Source organism: Podarcis gaigeae (genome assembly GCF_964106915.1).
Source record: "Podarcis gaigeae genome assembly, chromosome: W".
Taxonomy (NCBI): Eukaryota; Metazoa; Chordata; class Lepidosauria; order Squamata; family Lacertidae; genus Podarcis; species Podarcis gaigeae.
This window is the reverse complement of record NC_139695.1, coordinates 2,646,848-2,668,396: the sequence shown is the minus strand read 5'-3', so window position 1 is coordinate 2,668,396 and position 21,549 is coordinate 2,646,848. Positions and strand designations below refer to the sequence as shown.

The 21,549-nt window shown below is 39.1% G+C and overlaps 1 protein-coding gene and 1 long non-coding RNA gene across 2 annotated transcripts in view; one reads left to right on the top strand and one right to left on the bottom strand.

The window, feature by feature from the left end:
• Positions 1-7,436, bottom strand: part of LOC310836030 (uncharacterized protein) — a gene marked incomplete at its 3' end in the record, with an annotated part of 38,984 nt that extends 31,548 nt beyond the window's left edge. The window contains exon 1 of the mRNA XM_083720958.1: positions 7,033-7,436. The remainder of the gene's footprint in view (positions 1-7,032) is intronic.
• LOC310836009 overlaps positions 1-21,549 on the top strand; it is a 257,489-nt gene that overhangs the window by 38,363 nt on the left and 197,577 nt on the right. The gene's annotated exons all lie outside the window — the stretch shown is intronic.

The window sequence follows — 21,549 nt, the reverse complement described above, 5'->3', positions numbered from 1 at the left end:
GCTTGAGAAGTTCAGGATGTCTGAGTGTGCAGGTTGCAGAACACCCATGGAAGTTGGATACGTGAAAGAATGTCAGCAAGTAGAACACGCTGTGTTCGAAAATACTGAACTCTTTCAGTCAGCTCTGGGTAGTCTGCTGTATCTGTCACAGTGGAGCAGACCAGACATAGCGTTTGCTGTCAATCTGCTCAGTAGAGAGGCTTCAAGTCCTAGTGTGCAGGCCTGGAATGGTATTAAACTGGTGCTACGTTACCTGCAAGATACCAAAGACTTTTGCCTCAAGATGTCAGCTGAGGGTGGTGTCAAGCTGACTGCTTGGGTGGATTCAGATTGGGCTAATCTTGAGGACCGCAAATCAGTGTCAGGCCTAGTGGTGAAGTTTGGGAACTCGGTAGTTGGGTGGAGGTCCCGGAAGCAAAGTCTCATAGCGTTTTCATCTACTGAACCTGAGTTCAGTGTGCTATCTGAGGTTTGCAGAGAGCTGGAGTTCTATGCGTGTTTGGTCCAGGAACTCTGTGGGGAACATTGTCTGCCCATCGTAGTGCACGAAGACAATCAACTGTGTCTCAAATTGGCCGAGACGGGGCAATTCAAGGCCAGGACCAAACATCTGGACATACGTTTTCAGAATGTGTGTCAGAGCGTTCGTGAGGGGCTAGTTGCTCTAAAATACTGTCCCTCAACCAAGAACCTCGCTGATGGTTTCACGAAACCGTTAACCTTCCAGAAGCACGAGGAGTTCTGTGAAGGTCTGTGTTTGGGCTGAGCATTGTTGCTTATTTCCCAGATGCAGGACAAGAGGGGCTGTGGAGTTTGGAGTTTACAGGGTTAAAACTCCTTGGTGTCCTGTATCTGGGGAGTGGCCTGACGCAGGGCCGTACGTCACAGGCTTTGTCTGTGAGAGTTGCTTTCACATTTGACTGAAAGAAGCAGGAGAGAGACTGTGTGTGCTTTTAGCACGGAGAGATGTCGGAAAGTTCTGATGGATTTATTGCTGTGTAAATAAACGCTTTTAGAGATAGCAACGAACTGTCTCTGGACTTGATTTATCCCTCTATCTCACACGGACGGCAGGACCGCTGCAACTCTGTTTTCCTGCCCAGGTCAGCCTCAAGCCCCAGCAGCAGAGCTATGCAGGGAAGCGCTGACTGGACAGCAGGATTTAATTGCCAAAAATGCAGCTGCTGGGTGACCTTGGGCTAGTCACGCTTCTTTGAAGTCTCTCAGCCCCACTCACCTCACAGAGTGTTTGTTGTGGGGGAGGAAGGGAAAGGAGATTGTTAGCCGCTTTGAGACTCCTTAGGGTAGTGATAAAGCGGGATATCAAATCCAAACTCTTCTTCTTCTTCTTTGCCAGTTGTCTTCCGGATAACTTTTGGAGTTTTCCATTTTTTGTGGCAACTGACTGTCATTTGTTCTGGTGGTATCCTTATATGGAGAGCTGCCCAGGCATTCAGTGATTTCGGACGGTGGATGTAAGATGCTCACATTAGTAGTCATAGGACCTTTGTTTTGCGAGGCCTTCTCCGGAGGATGTTCTGTCTGGTTGAGACCTAGTTCCTCCTCATCTAGATATCTCATTTTAGTTCAAAAGCCCAGAGAGATCTCCTTGGGGGTGGTTTTCCTTTTAGGGGGCGATATACTGCCCTCCCTTATGTGTTGTGCTTTCATAATTAAAGGCGGGTTTATCTCTGCCTTTACCTGGAGGTTATGTGGATAACAATCTGCTGAGTTATATTCCTGTGTATTAATCATTTTGGAGGAAATCTGGCCCTTTTTCAGGTCATCCTCCTTGGAATCATTATATGCGTCTTTCCCAGCCAGTCTGTTTCTTAATGTCTTTCTAGAATTTCAGCTTGGATTGAGGATGGAAATGACCTGAATTGACTTATTAGAGTGTTTTCTTCTGTAGAGAAATTGTCCTTTTGCTCGCTCACAGGGCATTGCAAATCATGTAAGGGTATGCTTTTCCTTTTTAATTTTGGGGTCTCTTGTTTATGATGATCAGACCAGACCTTTTGGAGTTGGCTCTCCTTTTTGGGTTTTTCCTGGTCCTCTTCTACCATTGGCTTATCACACTTGGCATCAAAGAGTCAATGGTACCCTATTTTCAAAGAATCTTAGTATTGCTATCCTTTCCTTTAAGAATAAATGTCTTGATCTGTGAATAAGTTTGGCCAAATTTTGATCTCGAAAGGTGATCATTGCTCGTACAGAGTAACCATCATAATGTAAGTACTCTATAGAAACAATATCGTTTGGCTTTACTACTCCTGGTAACATATCATTCAGGATGTTCAGGAAATGCAATATGCGATCTATCTGTGAGAGGAAGCCCTTCAGTTTTGGGTAGTTAACATATACAAGTTTTTGAGGGATTAGTATCAGGTTCCAACCTTTTTTCTAGATTGGAACTTGCCAGTCCTGTAGTATGTCACCATCAATATTGTGGGCCACGTCCTCTTTAATACCCGTATTTCTAACTGGTTTCCTTCCAGGGCTCTGAGATGTTACTTCTGTTATTACGTTTGTTTCAGGGCTCTGATTCATGATTTCCTCCTCAGGTGTTAACTGGGGTTTTGCCTTGTTTAATCCCAACTTTGCCTTTATCTTTAATGCCCCATGGGGCAGATTTATTTAAGCCTGGTGTAGAGGATGGTGGAAGTAGGTTGTAAAGTTTCTGCCATTGTTTTTTGCGAGTGCAATGGGTTATCTTTGATTTCCTTAGTGTTTTGATATTTTTGCTTTTCTTTCTCTTCTTTTTTTGCTTCTGGTTTGTCTTTGTGACTTCTTGCTGGTTACTGGGTGATTCATATGTGCTGGTTCGGGTAGGTTGCACATTTGGTCAGTGTCATTTGGCTCTGTGCCTCTTTCTTGAGGTGTAAAATTTTCCACTAGAGTCAGAAGTAGCCCATTTGTTACTGCTAGAATTTTTTTCATGCTGGAGGGTCCGTGCACATCAAGTGGAACTGGTCCTGAAGATAGCCGTCTCTCTCCTCTGTTTGAGTACATTTGGAAGTAACCAGTCGGTTTTTTCCAAGCTCAGAAGGTGGCCTCTGGGTTGTTATATCAGTTATATTTGCCTTATAGGATTTCTCAGCTAAGGCCAGTTCTTGAGCCAGGCTTGTTGGGTAGTTAATATTTTCGGAATCTTGTCAGAGCCCTTTAAGATGAGTTGACCAGTCCAGAACAGTGGAAGGAGGAGGAATGGCCTCATTTAGAATTAACTCAATCAGCTCCCTCTTACTCTCCTCCTTTTGGAGAAAATAATGTGTGATTTTGCTCTGTCTCCTTCGGGGTTCTGGGAAGCTGAGTAACGAATCTGGCATGATTCCCAGATCTTTGCAGTTCTTTCTAGTAAGTACCATAATAATTATGATTATTCGTTGGCAGCTTTCAGAAATCAATTATCTCCAAATGTGGCGGCCTTGAATTTACGAGTCCGGCGTCAGTGCCATCCAGTAGAAGGGAGCATTTTGGAGACTCTCTGCAGCTGCCACCTGGGCTCGCTCATCAACAGTTCTGATAATCAAGATGTTTCTCTTCTTTAATTTATAACTAGTATCTTGTAAACTTTGGCTTGACCTTGTGTTTGGCTCTGCCTAGCAAAGTGCTCAGCCCAGCCCAGCTTCATGCAGTCTCAGTTTAGGGGAATTAGGAGAATAAAACAATGAGATAAAACATTAAATTAAAACAACAAAATGAAGCACTAAAAGGAGTTAAGAAATAAAATGGAAGAAAGGATAAAACCATGGTCCAGCTTTATGGTCCAGCTCTCACTTCCATACATCACTACTGGGAAAACCATAGCTTTTACTATTCAGACCTTCAGCTTTTACTATTCGGACCTTTGTTGGCAAGGTGCTGTCTCTACTTTTTAAGATGCTGTCTTACAGCCTTGCAAATTAAATCATCAGAGTGGCTGAGGCATCTACAAATGGATGCGGTACATCATCATCATCATCATGTGCATTAATACCAAAGAACATGACTTGAAATAAGCGAAATCCAAGATTCTTCTTTCTATGTAGCTGGAACCCAAAAAATCCTGTTTGGCTTTGTTTAGACTTATTAGACTTCGCTTTCCTAGGGTTAGGGTTAGGGTGAATGAACACCGAAAGAACAATCCAAGCTTATTCGTCCTCTTTCTATTGAGATGGAACCCAAACACCTATTTTGTTTAGGCTTTTTACACTTCGCTTTGCTAGGGATAGGGAAAGGGTTAGGGTTAGGGTTAGGGTTAGGGTGAATGACCAACGAAAGAACAATCCAAGCTTATTTGTCCTCTTTCTATTGAGATGGAACCAAAACACCTATGCTTGATTTGGGCTGATAACAAACATGTCACTCTGCGATTTTTGGGTGAATGTGCATTCTAACCCCCCAAAACACCAATTTGAAATAAGCCCAATCAGAGCTTTATCATCTTCTTTTTATGTAGATGGAACCCAAAACACCTTTTTGCTTTGGTTGGGGGTGATTCTAGTGCACACCCAAAAAACACCACGAGAATTGAAATAAGCCCAATCATATTTTTTAAAAAGATAATTATTAAAGTTTTACAAAGAGAAAGAATTTACAGAATAAAAAAAAGAAAAAAGAAAAAGAAAAAAGTACAAAAATACATAGAAAAAATGCAAAATACAGAAATAAATAAATAGAAAACAGTTAAAAACAAATCAATCTTTTCATATCTTATATTCCATTTACTTGGTTCCCTGACCTCCTCACACCTCCCTTTTTTGTATTCCATTTCACATGGTTAATTCAGCAAATCCTTACCCTCTTTGTTTTTATCTTAATTCTATATCTTAACATATTATAACTTTATATTTTCATCCATTATCAATCCATTTTTACATATTCTTTTTAACCTTGTTGCTAAGACCGCTTCATTTCAATCCAACATCATTTTAACATTCATTAATTTTACAATGTTTCTGCAAATAGTCTTTGAATTTCTTCCAGTCTTCTTCCACCAACTCTTCTCCCTGGTGCCGGATTCTGCCAGTCATTTCCACCAGTTCCATATAGTCTATCACTTTCATCTGCCATTCTTCCAGGGTGGGTAGATCTTGTGTCTTCCAATACTTTGCGATGAGTATTTTTGCTGCTGTTGTAGCATACATAAAGAAAGTTCTGTCCTTCTTTGGCACCAATTGGCTGACCATGCCCAGGAGAAAGGCCTCTGGTTTCTTCAGGAAGGTATATTTAAATACCTTTTTCATTTCATTATAGATCATCTTCCAGAAAGCCTTAATCCTTGGGCACGTCCACCAAAGGTGAAAGAATGTACCTTCATTCTCTTTACATTTCCAACACTTATTATCGGGCAAATGATATATTTTTGCAAGCTTGACTGGTGTCATGTACCACCTGCATATCATTTTCATAATATTCTCTCTTAAGGCATTACAAGCCGTGAATTTCATACCGGTGGTCCACAACTGTTCCCAGTCAGCAAACATTATATTATGTCCAACATCTTGTGCCCATTTAACCATAGCAGTATTCCATTTCAACAGCAAGTTATACATTCTTGATAATATCTTAGTTTTGGGATCTAACAGTTCTGTTTCCAATTTTGATTTTTCCACCTGGAAGCCAATTTTTCTGTCCAAATTGTAAGCCTCCCTTATTTGATAGTAATGAAGCCAGTCTCGCACTTTATCTTTTAATTTCTCAAAACTCTGCAATTTCAATTTGTCACCTTCCTGTTCCAAAATTTCCCAATATTTAGGCCATTTGGCCTCCATATTGAGCTTTTTCTGAGCCTTTGCTTCCATCGGTGATAGCCACCTTGGGGTTTTGTTTTCAAGTAAATCTTTATATCTTGTCCAGACATTAAACAATGCTCTTCTGACAATATGGTTTTTAAATGCTTTATGTGCTTTAACCTTGTCATACCACAGATATGTATGCCACCCAAAGACGTTATTAAAGGTAAAGGTAAAGGTACCCCTGCCCGTACGGGCCAGTCTTGACAGACTCTGGGGTTGTGCGCCCATCTCACTTAAGAGGCCAGGGGCCAGCGCTGTCCGGAGACACTTCCGGGTCACGTGGCCAGCGTGACATCGCTGCTCTGGCGAGCCAGAGCCGCACACGGAAACGCCGTTTACCTTCCCGCTGGTAAGCGGTCCCTATTTATCTACTTGCACCTGGAGGTGCTTTCGAACTGCTAGGTTGGCAGGCGCTGGGACCGAGCAGCGGGAGCGCACCCCGCCGCAGGGATTCGAACCGCCGACCTTTCGATCGGCAAGTCCTAGGCGCTGAGGCTTTAACCCACAGCGCCACCTGCGTCTCTATAAAGACGTTATTAAAACCTTCTAAATCCAAAATGTCTGTGTTCTCAAGAAGCAGCCATTCTTTCAGCCAGCAAAATGCTGCTGATTCATAATAGAGTTTAAGGTCTGGCAGGGCAAATCCACCTCTATCCTTTGCATCAGTTAATATTTTAAATTTTATTCTGGGCTTCTTGCCCTGCCAGATAAATCTAGAAATATCTCTCTGCCACTTCTTGAAACAGTCCATTTTGTCCAGAATTTGCAACGATTGAAACAAAAATAACATTCTTGGCAATACATTCATCTTTATAACAGCAATTCGACCAAACAAGGAAAGCTTCAAGTTTGACCATATTAATGTTCACTTGCAGCTTCTCTAAAATGTTAATTATATTTCTCGTGTTGTCAGACAAGTGTCTACCCAGGAGAAAGCCAGCTTGGTCTTTATGTATCTCCTCCACTAATACTTTTTTTAGTCTTTTAGCCAAAATATCTGCAAAAATTTTGTAATCCACGTTAAGCAGGGATATGGGGCGGTAGTTCTTAAGTTGTGTCTTTTCAGACTCAGTTTTCGGTATAAGTGTAATATAGGCTTCCTTCCACGACTCTGGCGCTTTCCCCCCCTCCAAAATTTCATTGCAGACCTCCTTTAGTGGTTGAATTATACAATCTTTCAAAGATCTATAATATTTTGAGGTTAAGCCATCCGGCCCTGGAGATTTGCCCAACTGCATATTCTGGATGGCACCTTCCACCTCCTGTTCTGTTATTTTATAATTCAGCATTAACTTATTTTCTTGAGAGATTTTTTGTAATCCATTTGTTTTTAGGAATTGATTTATATCAGTTTCTTTCTGTGGCCCTTGTGTATATAACTGTTTAAAATACCTCTGGAAACATTTTCTAATTTCCACTGGATTCTGTATATTCTTTCCTTCCACTTCCAAATTGGTAATAGTGTTGAGTTTTTGTCTTTTTTTCATTTGCCAAGCTAGCAATTTCCCACATTTGTTAGCCGATTCAAATGTCCTTTGTCTCATCTGTTTGATTTTCCATTCTATTTCCTGGTTCATCATTTTCATATATTGAACTTGGTATAACTTTATTTCTCTCAGAATCTCTTGTGACTTTGGTTTCGCTCTCAATTTCCTCTCTCCCTCTTTTTTTTTATATATATAAATATTTATTAAGATTTTTATAAGAGAAAAGCATAAGTAACAAACAACATTGCTTATATCACACACAAAATTTCATAACTTGTTTGGACTTCCTCACGTCTCCTGCTCCCACTTACATTGTTAAAAAGTTTTTCCAAGCAAATTATCATCTTGTTTACAATCTTATATCCACTCGTTTAAATATAATCTAGTAGTTCTCCCAAAGGGTTTGTCTTTTAATCTCACTTATCATCTAATTCCAATCTAGTTTAGTGGTGGCCAATTATTTATGATCAAGCATCCTTCTTAACATTCAATCAAATTACAATATTTTTATAAGTAAATTTTAAATTTCTTCCAATCTTCTTCAATCCTTTCTTCTCCCAGGTCTCGGATTCTGCCGGTCATCTCTGCCAGTTGCATATAGTCTATCAGCTGCATCTGCCATTCTTCCAGTGTGGGTAGATCTTGAGTCTTCCAATTCTTGGCAATGAGTATCCTTGCTGCTGTTGTTGCATACATAAAAAATGTTCGGTCCTTCTTTAACACCTTCTGGCCGACAATACCCAGGAGGAAGGCCTCTGGTTTCTTAGTGAAGGTATACTTAAATACCTTTTTCAACTCATTATATATCATTTCCCAGAAGGCCTTCACTTTAGGGCAAGTCCACCAGAGGTGAAAGAATGTTCCTTCATTTTCTTTACATTTCCAACATTTATTATCAGACGAATGGTATATTTTGGCAAGTTTAACTGGGGTCATGTACCATCTGTATATCATTTTCATAACATTTTCCTTCAAAGCATTACATGCAGTGAAGTTCAGCCCAGTGGTCCACAACCTTTCCCAGTCCTCAAACATAATGTTATGCCCAATATCCTGTGCCCACTTTATCATAGCAGATTTAACCATTTCGTCTTGTGTGTTCCATTTTAACAGCAAGTTATACATTCTTGATAGTACCTTAGTCTTTGGTTCTAACAATTCTGTCTCCAACTTTGATTTCTCCTCCTGGAACCCTAGTTTTTTGTCATTTTTAAAAACTTCTTTAATCTGGGCGTAATGTAACCAGTCTCGCACTTTACCCTCCATTTTCTCCAAACTCTGCAATTTCCAATTGTCACCGTCTTTTTCTAATATTTCCCAATATTTTGGCCATTTGGCCTCCATATTGGGTCTTTTTCGGGCCTTGGCTTCCAGAGGGGACAGCCACCTCGGAGTTTTGTTTTCCAATAAGTCTTTGTATTTTGTCCAGATATTAAATACTGCTTTCCTGACAATATGGTTCTTAAAGGCCTTATTGATCTTGACTTTGTCATACCATAAGTATGCATGCCAGCCAAAAGCAATTGTTAAAACCTTCCAAGTCCAACACATCAGTGTCTTCAAGAAGTAGCCAGTCTTTTAGCCAGCAGAAAGCTGCAGCTTCATAGTACAGTTTTAAGTCTGGCAGGGCGAAGCCCCCTCTTTCTTTCGCGTCAGTTAATATCTTAAACTTAATTCTGGGCTTTTTGCCCTGCCAGACAAATTTAGAGATATCTCTCTGCCACTTCCGGAAACACTCCGTCTTGTCCACAATTTGCAATGTTTGAAACAAAAACAACATCTTTGGCAATACATTCATCTTAATAGCAGCAATTCGGCCTAACAAAGAAAGCTTAAATTTTGTCCAACTGTCCAAGTCTCTCTTAATTTCAGACCAACATTTTTCATAATTATCCTTAAATAGACTCAGATTTTTTGCTGTTATGTTTACCCCTAGGTACTTTACTTTTTTAACCACAGTTAGTTCTGTTTCTCTCTGAAACCGTTCTGACTCTGTATCTGTCAAGTTTTTCCCCAACACCTTGGTTTTCTGTTTATTTAGTTTGAATCCCGCCACCCGACCAAAGTCTTGAATCAGTTGTAATACTCTTTTTGTACTAGATTCTGGCTCCTGCAAAGTCAAGACTAGGTCATCTGCAAAAGCTTTAAGTTTATATTGTTTCGCTCCGACCTGAATCCCTTGCACCAACCGGTCCCCTCTAATCCTATTCAAGAGCACCTCCAGGACCGAAATAAATAACAGAGGGGAAATCGGGCAGCCTTGTCGTGTACCTTTTTCAATTTTAAACTCTTCTGTAACCACATTGTTAACTATCAATTTTGCCTTCTGTTCTGAGTATATTGCATCAATCCCATTCTCAAAACCCCGTCCCACTCCCATTTCTTTTAAATTTCCCTTCATAAATTTCCAAGAGATATTATCAAAGGCCTTCTCCGCATCTATAAAAATTAACACTGCTTTTGTGTTTATGTTTTGTGATGGGATAATGAGCTGCTTGTGCGTAAAAGCTTGATCCCTCTGGGGTTTGGCTGGTCACCCAAACCTAGGCACTAACGGAGCCCCCAAAGCATGACTCCGTCAGTCGCTGGTAGAATCCGACAGTGGGCGTCTACGGAACTTACTCCAACATAAAAGTTGTTTGACGGACATGCGCCTCCTGGACTCTCTGCGTGACAGCTTCCGGCGAGGGGTGGGGGTTGCTAAAGGGGGTCTTGTTACCTCCTCACTGTTCTCACTAGAAGTATCCCAGAGCCTCTCCCCCGATTCCCTTTCCGCTGGAACTCCTGCTCTCCCCCTACTGGTTCCTTCTTCTGCTGTAGAGTCTCTCCTATTCTCCTGGAGCCTCTCCACCACCTGTCCCTCCGATGGCAGTTCCCTGACATGTTTGTTTGCAAAAGTTCCAGAATGTCAATGATGTTCCTTGTGTTAGCAAACATATGTCTACCTGGGAGAAAGCCTGCCTGGTCTTTATGAATTACTTCATTTAAAACTCTTTTAAGTCTGCTTGCCAGGATATCTGCAAATATTTTGTAATCCACATTTAAAAGGGAGATGGGACGATAGTTCTTGAGTTGTGTCTTCTCAATTTCCGATTTTGGTATCAATGTGATGAAAGCTTCCTTCCACGATTCCGGTGCCTTCTTTCCTTCCATAATTTCATTACTGACCTCCATCAATGGTTGTATCAAATAATCTCTTAATGTCTTATAATACTTGGAGGTCAGGCCGTCTGGCCCTGGAGATTTGCCCAATTTCATGTTCTGAATGGCTTGTTCGATCTCTTGTCGTGTTATTTTGCTGTTCAGGAGTAATCTATTTTCTTGTGACAGTTTTTTAAGTCCATTTTTTTCCAAAAATTGTTTAATCTCAACCTCATCCTGCGGCCCTTGAGTGTATATTTTTTTGAAATATTTCTGAAAACACTTTCTAATCTCCACGGGGTTCTGAATGTTTCTTCCTTCAATTTCCAGGTTTGTGACTATATTTAACTTTTGTCTCTTCTTCAACTGCCAAGCCAGCAGTTTCCCACATTTGTTTGCCGATTCAAAGGTTTTTTGTTTCATTAATTTGATCTTCCACTCTATTTCCTGGTTCATCAGTTTAGAATATTGTGCCTGATGGAGTTTAATTTCTCTCAGAGTCGGCTGTGACTTCGGATTCGATCTTAACTTCTTCTCTAACTCTTTAATTTTCTCCAAGATCTTGTCTTTCCTCTCATTTTGTGTTCTTTTCTTTACAGCATTCTGTTGTATCAAGAACCCCCTCATCACGGCTTTGCTTGCGTCCCAAATGATTCTTTTTTCCACCGTAGTGTTCATGTTTATCTCGAAGTAGTCCTTCAAAACTTTTTGGGCCTTCTTAATAATCTCCTGATCTCTAAACAAATTGTCATTCATCTTCCATCTAAAGGAACCGGTTGGTAATAGTGTCATGTCCATTTTCAGTGCATTATGGTCGGAGCAGGTCTTTGGGCAGATTTCCACTTTCCTGACCTTGGGTGCCAGACCTCTAGTTATCCATATTTGGTCGATTCTTGTCCAAGTCAGCTGGGCTTCAGAGAAGAATGTTCCTTCTTTTCCCAAGGGGTTCTTCGTTCTCCAAATGTCAATCCAGTCCATATTGTCTGTCATTTCAAAAAAGGTCTTTGGTAGTCTGCCATCTTTCGTAACATTTTGGCTTTGTGACTTATCCATGTAAGTTGATACGACTCCATTCATATCTCCCATCATAATGATGTTGTCATAGTCCAGATACTCCAGCATAGTCTCATGCAACTTCTTATAAAATTCCGATTTTCCTTCATTTGGTGCATAAATTCCTAATAACAGAATCTTCTCTCCTTGGTGTTGTATTTCGATTGCCAAAATTCTTCCATGTTCATCTTTGAATAGAAATTTAGGTGACAGGCTCTCTTTTGCATAGATCACCACGCCTCTCTTCTTTACTGTGTCTGAAGATATAAATTCCTGACCAAGTCTTTTGTTTATTAAAACTTTTCTATGGAGCCTAGTCACATGTGTTTCTTGTAGGCAAATAATGTCCAATTGTTCCTTTTTTAATATATGAAAAATTTTCCTCCTTTTTTCCGGAATATTACAGCCATTTATGTTCCAACTCAACAGTTGCAGAGACATCCTGAATAAATCTGGTTATTTTTCTGGGGGTGGTACCTTGTTCGCTGGGTCTTCAGAATCCAAGGGTGCCGGTGCCTCTGGTGCTCCAGGCCCTGAGGGTAATTCAAGTCCTTTTTGAAGGTCCTCTCCGTACACGTTTAGAAATTTATCTCTATCTTCCAATGTTCTAATTTTAATCTTCTTCCCTCTGAAAGTAAAAGATAGTCCTTGAGGAAAGTCCCACCTGAAGATGATTGAGTTGCTCCTCAGCAGTCTTGCTAGTTCCAAATACTCAGATCTAAGATCCAAAAGTTGTTTAGGAATGTCCTTGTAAATTTCAATTCTTTTGTCCAAAATAACCAGTGATTTTCCGTAATGCAGGCCCAGAATCTTGTCCCTTTCCTCCTTTGATCTCAATGTTATCAAACAGTCTCTGGGTTTATCTTTCTTTGTAAGTCTTCCAAGCCTGAAAGCTGATACAATTTTAAAGTCTTTTTCTTCTAAGTTCCAGAACTTGGAAAGTATTTTGGTCAGGAACTCAGCTATCCTCTCTCCCTCTTTTATTTTCTCCAAAATTTTGTCTTTTTTCTCATTTTGAGTTCTCTTCTTTATTGCATTCTGTTGGATTAGAAACCCCCTCATAACCGCTTTGCTTGCATCCCAGATTACTCTTTTTTCAATGGCAGTGTTCATATTTATCTCAAAATAGTCTCTCAAGGTTTTTTGGGCCTTCTTGGTAACCTCTGCATCTCTAAACAAGGTGTCATTCATCCTCCATCTAAAGGAACCAGTTGGTGTTAGTTTCATCTCCATTCTCACAGCATTATGGTCGGAGCAAGTTTTAGGACAAATTTCTGCTTTTCGAATCTTGGGAGCCAGTCCTCTAGTTATCCAGATTTGGTCAATTCTTGTCCATGTCATTTTGGCTTCAGAGAAGAAAGTTCCCTCTCTACCCAAGGGATTCTTTGTTCTCCAAATGCCAATCAAGTCCATATTGTCTGTCATCTCAAAAAAAGTTTTTGGTAGTCTGCCATCTTTGGTGACTACCTGTCTTTGTGACTTATCCATATTTGTAGATACCACTCCATTCATATCTCCCATCATAATAATGTTGTAATCCATATAGTCCAACAATGTCTCATGCAACTTCTTAAAAAATTCAGATTTCCCCTCATTTGGTGCATAAACTCCTACTATCAAAAATTTCTCTCCTTGTGTTTGAATTTCAATTGCCACAAATCTTCCTTGGTCATCTTTAAAGATAAATTTCGGTGAAAGGCTCTCTTTTGCATAAATTACTACTCTTTTTTTGACCTTGTCCGATGAAATAAACTCTTGACCCAATCTTTTATTAATCAATACTTTCCTATGTAGCCTTACCACATGTCTTTCCTGTAAGCAAATCAAGTCCAATTGTTCCTTTTTCAATAAATGAAAGACTTTTTCCCTTTTCTCCGGGGAATTAAAGCCATGAATATTCCAACTTAATAGTTGCAGAGACATGGTGTAATTATTTTGCTTTTCCTCCAACTGCACCCACTACTTGTTCTTGTTCTGTCGGTGGTGTCACTTTCTCTAAGTTGTCCAATCCCAAAGGTAGTGATACTATGTCTAGTATTCCTGGTTTTAATGCTCTTGGCTCTTCTTCAGCTTCTTTTTGCAGGTCTTCTCCGTGCTCTCTCAAAAAAAATTTCTTTATCTTCCACTGATCTTATTTTAAACTTTCTCCCTTTGAAGGTAAAAGATAGGCCTTGGGGGAATTCCCACCTGAAAACAGTTCTGTTTCCTCTGAGAGTGAAATAAGCCCAATCAAAGCTTATTTGTCGTCTTTCTACGCATATGGAAGCGAAAAGACGGTGTTGCGTTATTTTGGTCTCATTACACACACTGCAATTTCTGGGTCAATGTGCATTAATAGCAAAGAACATGACTTGAAATAAGCGAAATCCAAGATTCTTCTTTCTATATGTAACTGGAACCCAAAACTACCTGTTTGGCTTGGTTTAGGCTTATTACACTTCGCTTTGCTATTTGTGGGTGAATGAACACCGAAAGAACAATCCAAGCTTATTCGTCCTCTTTCTACTGAGATGGAACCCAAACACCTATGCTTGATTTGGGCTGATAACAAACATGTCACTCTGCGATTTTTGGGTGAATGTGCATTCTAACCCCAAAAACACCAATTTGAAATAAGCCCAATCAGAGCTTTATCTTCTTCTTTTTATGTAGATGAAACCCAAAACACCTTTTTGCTTTGGTTGGGGGTGATTCTGGTGCACACCCAAAAAACACCACGCGAATTGAAATAATCCCAATCAAAGCTTATTCGTCGTCTTTCTACGCATATGGAAGCGAAAAGACGGTGTTGTGTTATTTTGGTCTCATTACACACACTTTGCGATTTCTGGGTCAATGTGCATTAACACCAAAGAACACGACTTGAAATAAGCGAAATCCAACATTCTTCTTTCTATGTGGCTAGATGCCAAAAGAACCTCTTGGCTTGGTTTAGGCTTATTACACTTCGCTTTGCTAGGGTTAGGGTTAGGTTTAGGGTTAGGGTGAATGAACACCGAAAGAACAATCCAAGCTTATTCGTCCTCTTTCTATTGAGATGAAACCCAAACACCTATGATTAATTTGGGCTGATAACAAACATGTCACACGGACTTCCGGTGGAGCGCGAGCCCGTCGCAAGCTAGGGATTTTTCCGCGAGAGGAATCCCGGGTATTTCAGTCAAAAAAGGGGGGTGATAGGGCAAAATAACCCCCCCTATCAAGCCTCTGGAGGGTGTCCAGAGAGTCAGGTTCCCGGCAGTGCCTAAAGCTACCCTCCCGGCCGTCAGGTAACCCCGAAAAGGGGCAAAGAGTACGGCGGAACGGGATAGCGGGCTATCGGAAACCATTGCTATGGCCGAATAGCGAAGCCCCGAGCTTGCAATGAACAGCCCTCCGCTCTCAAATTTAAGAAATTCGGACCCAATATTACTACAATTTGGACAATGTGGTATTGAGGAAGGTTCCGTAAATAAAAAGAATAAAAAGGAGTTCAGCTGTCATCTGGAATCGCAAGCAGAGCTGGAAAATAAATGTGAGTTGCCGCTAGCAGCTATTGTTTCCGTTTCTCTCTAAACTTTTAGAAGTAAAGTTAGAAAGTATAAAAGTGACTTTAACAGTTACAAAGAAACAGGTGATTATTAAAGTAAAAAGGGGGAACAGAAAGTTATTACAGTGGCAAACAGAGGTCTTTGATGTAGCGGAGGATGCATGAGGAGTGAAGTGTTTTCCCACTTTCACTTTTAAAGACAAAGAACTGCACTAGAAGGAGAGTTTCTGACTCCATTGCTAATCGTTAATAGAAAGGCTGCAGTAGCAGAGAAGAATTAATACACTTTTCCACTTTCTTTTTTTGATTGATATTGATTTTTAAGAGTTTAAAAAACTAAAATCTGGCACAATTTGAAATTGGGAAATCTCAAATTAATTGAGTTTGATAAGTATTTGAAACTTTAGATCTATGCCATCTAAATTTAGACTTTGGTTCCCTAGTGGATGGAATGAGATATTACAACTTGTTTTTTTTCTATGATTTTTCCTTGCTAGTGGAGTGTTTTTAAGTGGAAGGAAAATTTGATTTTCTGCTCCTTCTATACTGGGTTTCTGTGGAGCGCTCCCTCTGGAATTATATTGGTTTATCCTCTCAGACACTTAAATACCCTTTGGAATATCAAATGGATAATCTAGAACCAATTTTTGATTTGAAATTAGAGGACATAAATTGAAGTTATTTGGATTATAACTTGAATTTTTGGGAAAATAACTACATTTGGACAATTTATTCGGATTACAACTCGAATTATTTGGATTATAATTTTATTTGGATTATAAAGGGCGCAGGAGGACGTTTAGGAAAAGAGCCTAACTGAGGATTAGCCCGATTGGGGGCAAGAAGATTGTTTTCTACTTCGGCCTTGGTTTTAGATTTGGTTTTCTACTTTTTTCTACTTTTTGAAGTTACCAAAGGGGGGAAAATAAACTCACCTCTCTGGGCACTCCTTCTCACAAAAGATACTGCCCTCTCCTTCCCTTTCTTCATCATCTTTTTAATATCATTCAACTTTATTTTACCTTTTCTTCTTTTGGAAAGCACTATAGCATAAATCAAAAACTGAAAACTGTTAGTTTAAATTATATTAACTAAATTTCGTATTGTATTGTATTTTTGTGAAGGATTGGGGAGAGTGGTTATAGAGGCTAGTGAGATTTTGTCAGAAATGACACACCAACAGAAGAAAGGGATGGAGGGGGGGGACACTGACAGATAGGAGAGCATCTAAGCAAGAAGCAGATTTTAAAGCAAAAATATTGAAAATGTTTGCAGAAATTAAACAAAGTGAAAAGAATTTGGAAACAAAATTAGAACAAGTGGATAGTAAAATCGGGAAAATGGATAAAAAAATTGATGAGACAGTTAATGAACTGAAAGGGCAAATAAGAGAGGTATCTAAGAGAATTCAATCATTGGAGGAGGGGATGAAGAGGACAAAATTGGAAATGAGGGAGGTGAAACGAGAGGAAGAGAGGATCAAGGTGGAGGTGTTGGAAATAAATAAATCACAGGAAGAAATTAAATATGTGATTGCTATGAATGAGTTGAGACAGAGGGAAGTGAACCTGAGGCTGAGATCTGTGCCGGAAATACAGAATGAAAATATTAAAGAGAGATTGATAATGGAAATTGCGCAGTGGTTGGAGCTACCAGTAGAAGAAGTTGCAAAAAAGTACAAAATGCATTTAGAATGAGAGTAAGAACAAGTAAAGCAAGGAAATTTCCAGGAGACTGTTTAATTACGTTTAAGGATAGAGAGATGAGAAACCTGATATTACAGAAGAATAGAGAGAAAAGATTATACATAGATGGAAATTACATAATCATTTTTAAAGATATACCAATAAGACTGTTGAAACGAAGAGACCCATATAAGCCACTGGTGCAGATTCTTAAGAAAAACAAAATTGATTTCAAATGGGAATTCCCAGAGGGAATCTCGTTCTTTTACAAAAGTAAGAAGCACAGATTGACAAGCCCAGAAGAAACAGGGAAATTCACGAGAAGGTACAAGGAATTAAAAGTGGGAGAAGAAGAAGTCAAAGGTGCAGAAGGAGGAGCAGGATCCAAGGAAGAGTCAGAATTGGGGGAAGAAGAAGACGAGAACGGAAAGAAGTCTGAAGAAGAAGGAGGAGGAGGAGGAGGAGAAGAGATAGATAGGTTATAAGGAAATCAAACTAAATTTATTTAATTTGAATCTACCATGGCGTTAAAATTATGGAATTGGAAATTAATGGGATGAATGATAAGAAAAAACGAAATAAAATTGAACAATTTTTGAAAAAGAAAAATTTGGACATTATATGTTTACAAGAAACACACGTGGCAAGGAAACATAGAAAATTTTTGATTAATAAAAGGCTAGGGAATGAATTTGTATCTTCAGACAAAGAGAAAAAAAGAGGGGTAGTTCTATACATAAAAAACAAAATCAAATCTCAACAAATTTTCAAAGATGAAGAAGGAAGAATCATAGCAGTCCGGATCAAATGGCAAGGTGAAAATTTGATAATTGTCGGGATCTACGCACCTAATGGAAACAAGACTGATTTTTACAAAACTTTGGAAGAAAAGTTATTTGATTATATGGATCAGAAAATTATAATAATGGGAGATATGAACGGAGTGGTTTCATTGGAAATGGACAGATTAAGAAAAGGAATAAACAAAGAAGGAAAACTACCTAAGACTTTCTTTACAAACTGTCCAACTCTTCAGAATTAGAAAAAATTGCAAGAAGATATGAGAAAGAACTCGGAAAGATGGTGGGGGGGGGAGGAGGGTGAGCGATCGGGGAGTGGGGACGGAGGCGGAGAGAGTGGAGAAGGAGAGAGGGAGACAAATTCAGGAGAAGAGAGGGAAGGAGAAGAGATAGACGATAAAAAACAGTAGATTTAATCTAGACTTGTTATTTGCATACAAGTGATGGCTCTAAAAGTTCTGATTTGGAACGTGAACGGACTCAACAACAAAAATAAAAGGAACCAGATTGCACATATTTTACTAAAAAAGAACCTCGACTTAATTTGCCTACAAGAGACTCACGTAATAAGAAAGCATAAGAGAATTTTAAGCAATAAGAGATTAGGATTGGATTTTGTGGCTTCAGATAGAGTTAAGAAACGAGGAGTGGTCCTATATATAAAGGAAAAACTTGATCCAAAATTACTGTATAAAGATGAACAAGGGAGAATGATTGTAGTACAGATTATGTTTCAAGGAGTAAAGATTATTGTCGTCGGACTATACGCACCTAATGACAGAAAAGCAGTCTTTTTCTCTGAATTAGGTATTAAGTTAACAGAGTGGATGGATCAAAAAATGATAGTGATGGGTGACTTTAATGGGGTGGTGTCACCAAACCTGGATAGATCAACAAGAAAACAAGAGATTAAGGAAGGCAAGTTACCGCGGAATTTTTTTGATTTGGTTGATAATATGGGACTAATTGACGTGTGGAAATTCAAAAACCCTACTGTAAAACAATATACTTTCTTCTCAAATCCTAATCAGAGTTGGGGGAGAATAGATGGTATTTGGATCACTAAGGAATTGATACAGAACGTAATCAAATCTGAAATTCTCCCACAGACTATATCGGATCATAACCCAGTATATTTAGAGTTAAAGGGTAAAGAGGCTAGAGTACTTAGATGGAGAATGAACGAATCTCTATTTAATGATCAAAAGATAGTGATTAAGGCAAAAGAAACAATTGAAGAGTACTTCAAGTGGAATTTAAATAAAGGGACAGCTTTCTAATTCAGAAAAACAGCCATCAAAGAAAAGAAAAAGAGAAAAAGAAGGAGGAGATTTTAGTACAGTTAATGGAGAATGAAAGACAATTAACTATTAAGCCAGGTGATGAGACTATAAAACAAAATATAAAGTTATTACAAGCCCAATTTTCTATGATAGTAAACCAGGAGATTGAGTGGAAAGTTAAAATGTTGAAACAGAAGAGTTTGGAATCTGCTAATAAAATAGGGAAATATTTGGCCTGGCAACTAAGAGAAAGGAAAAAACAAAATATGATCTGTAGGATAAGGGATGGAGACAAGATAGTGGAAGACCCAAATGAAATAAAAAGGTTGTTTCAGAAATACTATAAGGATTTATATAAAAGAGGTAAGGAGACAGGCTATGATATAGAACGCTATCTGAAAGAACATCATTTACAACAGATATCAACCGAAGAAAAAGAATTACTATATCAGCTGATTACAGAGAAGGAGGTAAGGAAGGCAATATCAAAGATGAAAATTGGTAAAGCGCCGGGGCCAGATGGTCTGTCAGCCAAATATTATAAAGTATTAAGTGATCAAATAAGCCCAACCCTATGTGAAGTGATGAACAATACTTTAAAAGAAGGGAAGACCCCGAACACCTGGAAGGAAGCCTATATTACATTAATTCCTAAAAAAGAGGTGGATGCCTTAGAGGTGAAAAATTATAGGCCGATTTCGTTATTAAATAACGACTATAAACTGTTTGCGGATGTAATGGCAGAAAGATTAAAAAAAGTATTAAATAACAGAATCCATAAAGATCAAACGGGCTTCCTTCCAGGGAGACAATTGAAGGACAACGTAAGAAATGTGATAGATATCATTGAATATTTGGAAACCAGAATAGACAAACAAGCCGCTTTGATTTTCATCGATGCCGAAATGGCCTTCGATAACGTTTCTTGGTGCTTCCTGACAGAAAATCTAAAAACGATGGGGCTGGGTGAAAGATTTAGAAAAGGTATAGAAGCTATCTATAATGAACAAAATAACTCAACATCAGAATTTTTTGACATATCTAAAGGGACTAGACAAGGCTGCCCCCTGTCACCTCTGTTATTTATAACAGTACTTGAAGTACTTACTAAGAGACTGAGAGAGACAGCGGAAGTGAAAGGGATTAAGGTAGGGACTAAAGAACATAAGATAAAAGCTTTCTCGGATGATATGGTATTAACTCTAGAAGACCCGAAAAATAGTATGAAAGAAGCCTTGCAAAAATTTGAAGAGTTTGGAGCGGTGTCAGGCCTCAAGATTAATAAAAATAAGACTAAAATGTTGACTAAAAATCTAACTAAGGAAGATATTATAGAACTAGAACAAAAGACGGGAATTATGACAGCAAAGAAAGTGAAATACCTTGGAGTGTGGATATCAGCGAAAAATATTAACCTATATAAGGATAACTATGAAGTCACTTGGAAGAATATTAAGAAAGATCTTGAAATCTGGGAGAGATTGAGGTTATCTTTTTTGGGGAGGATAGCGGTTATCAAAATGAACGTTATCCCCAGAATGTTATTTTTTGTTCCAAACCATTCCGGTACTAAAAGGTCTAAAGCAGTGTAAAGAGTGGCAAAGAGCCTTAGCGAGATACATCTGGCAAGGCAAAAGACCACGAATAAAAATGAAAATATTGGTGGACAAAAAAGAAAGAGGGGGATTCTCTCTGCCGGATCTAAGTTTATATTATGAAGCGACGTGTTTATTGTGGCTGAAGGATTGGATAAGATTGGAAAAAAGGGACATCTTGGACTTGGAAGGTTTCGATAACAGGTACGGGTGGCACTCGTACCTGTGGTACGAAAAGGTGAAAGTTCATAGTGGCTTTCTAAATCATATTTTTAGGGGACCACTATTCCAAGTATGGGAAAGAAATAAAAATATATTGGAAAGGAAGACACCTTGGTGGATTTCACCAAGAGAGGTGTTAACTATAAAAAAAATAAACATGGAAGGGAAGAATGCCACTTATGAAGAACTAACTTGGAAGACAGATCAAGGGATTAAACTTAGACCATATGAAGAGATCAAAAATTTACTTACAGGGTGGTTGCAATACCACCAAGTAAATGACCTGCTAAAAGAAGACAAAAAGAAAGTAGGATTTGAAGATAAAAAAATCTAAGTTTAATGTAGAAGTTATAGAAGGTAAGAACAAAACACTGTCAAGGATGTATGATATTTTGCTGGAGTGGTATACAAAAGATGAGGAGGTGAAGGAGGCCATGACTAAGTGGGCGATAGACATTGGATATAACATCGATTTTGAGAGGTGGTTGGAATTATGGAACAAGAATATGAGATTTACGGCATGCACGGCACTAAAGGAAAACCTGTGGAAAATGATCTATAGGTGGTATCACACACCAGTGAAATTAGCGAAGATTTATAAGTTGAAGGATAAAAGATGCTGGAAATGTAGAGAGGTAGAAGGTGACCTCTACCAAATGTGGTGGTCGTGTTGCAAAGTGAGAGGCTTTTGGGAATTGGTTTATAATGAACTTAAAAAAATCTTGAAATATACATTTCCGAAAAAGCCAGAAGCTTTTTTGTTAGGAATTGTCAGTCAGAGCTGCCCCTAGGTCCCAGCTCACAGAGGACCAACGCCAGGCTGTCGTTATGTACAAAAGTCTTTATTGAAGTTCAGTTTCCATTTCAAAGCCGCAGCGCGCAGCTCTACGTCTTAAACCCTAGACCGGCGAAGCTCCGTCTGAATCTCCTCCCCTCTGACACCAGTTTAAGATCCTAGCCCTGCTCCACCTCTT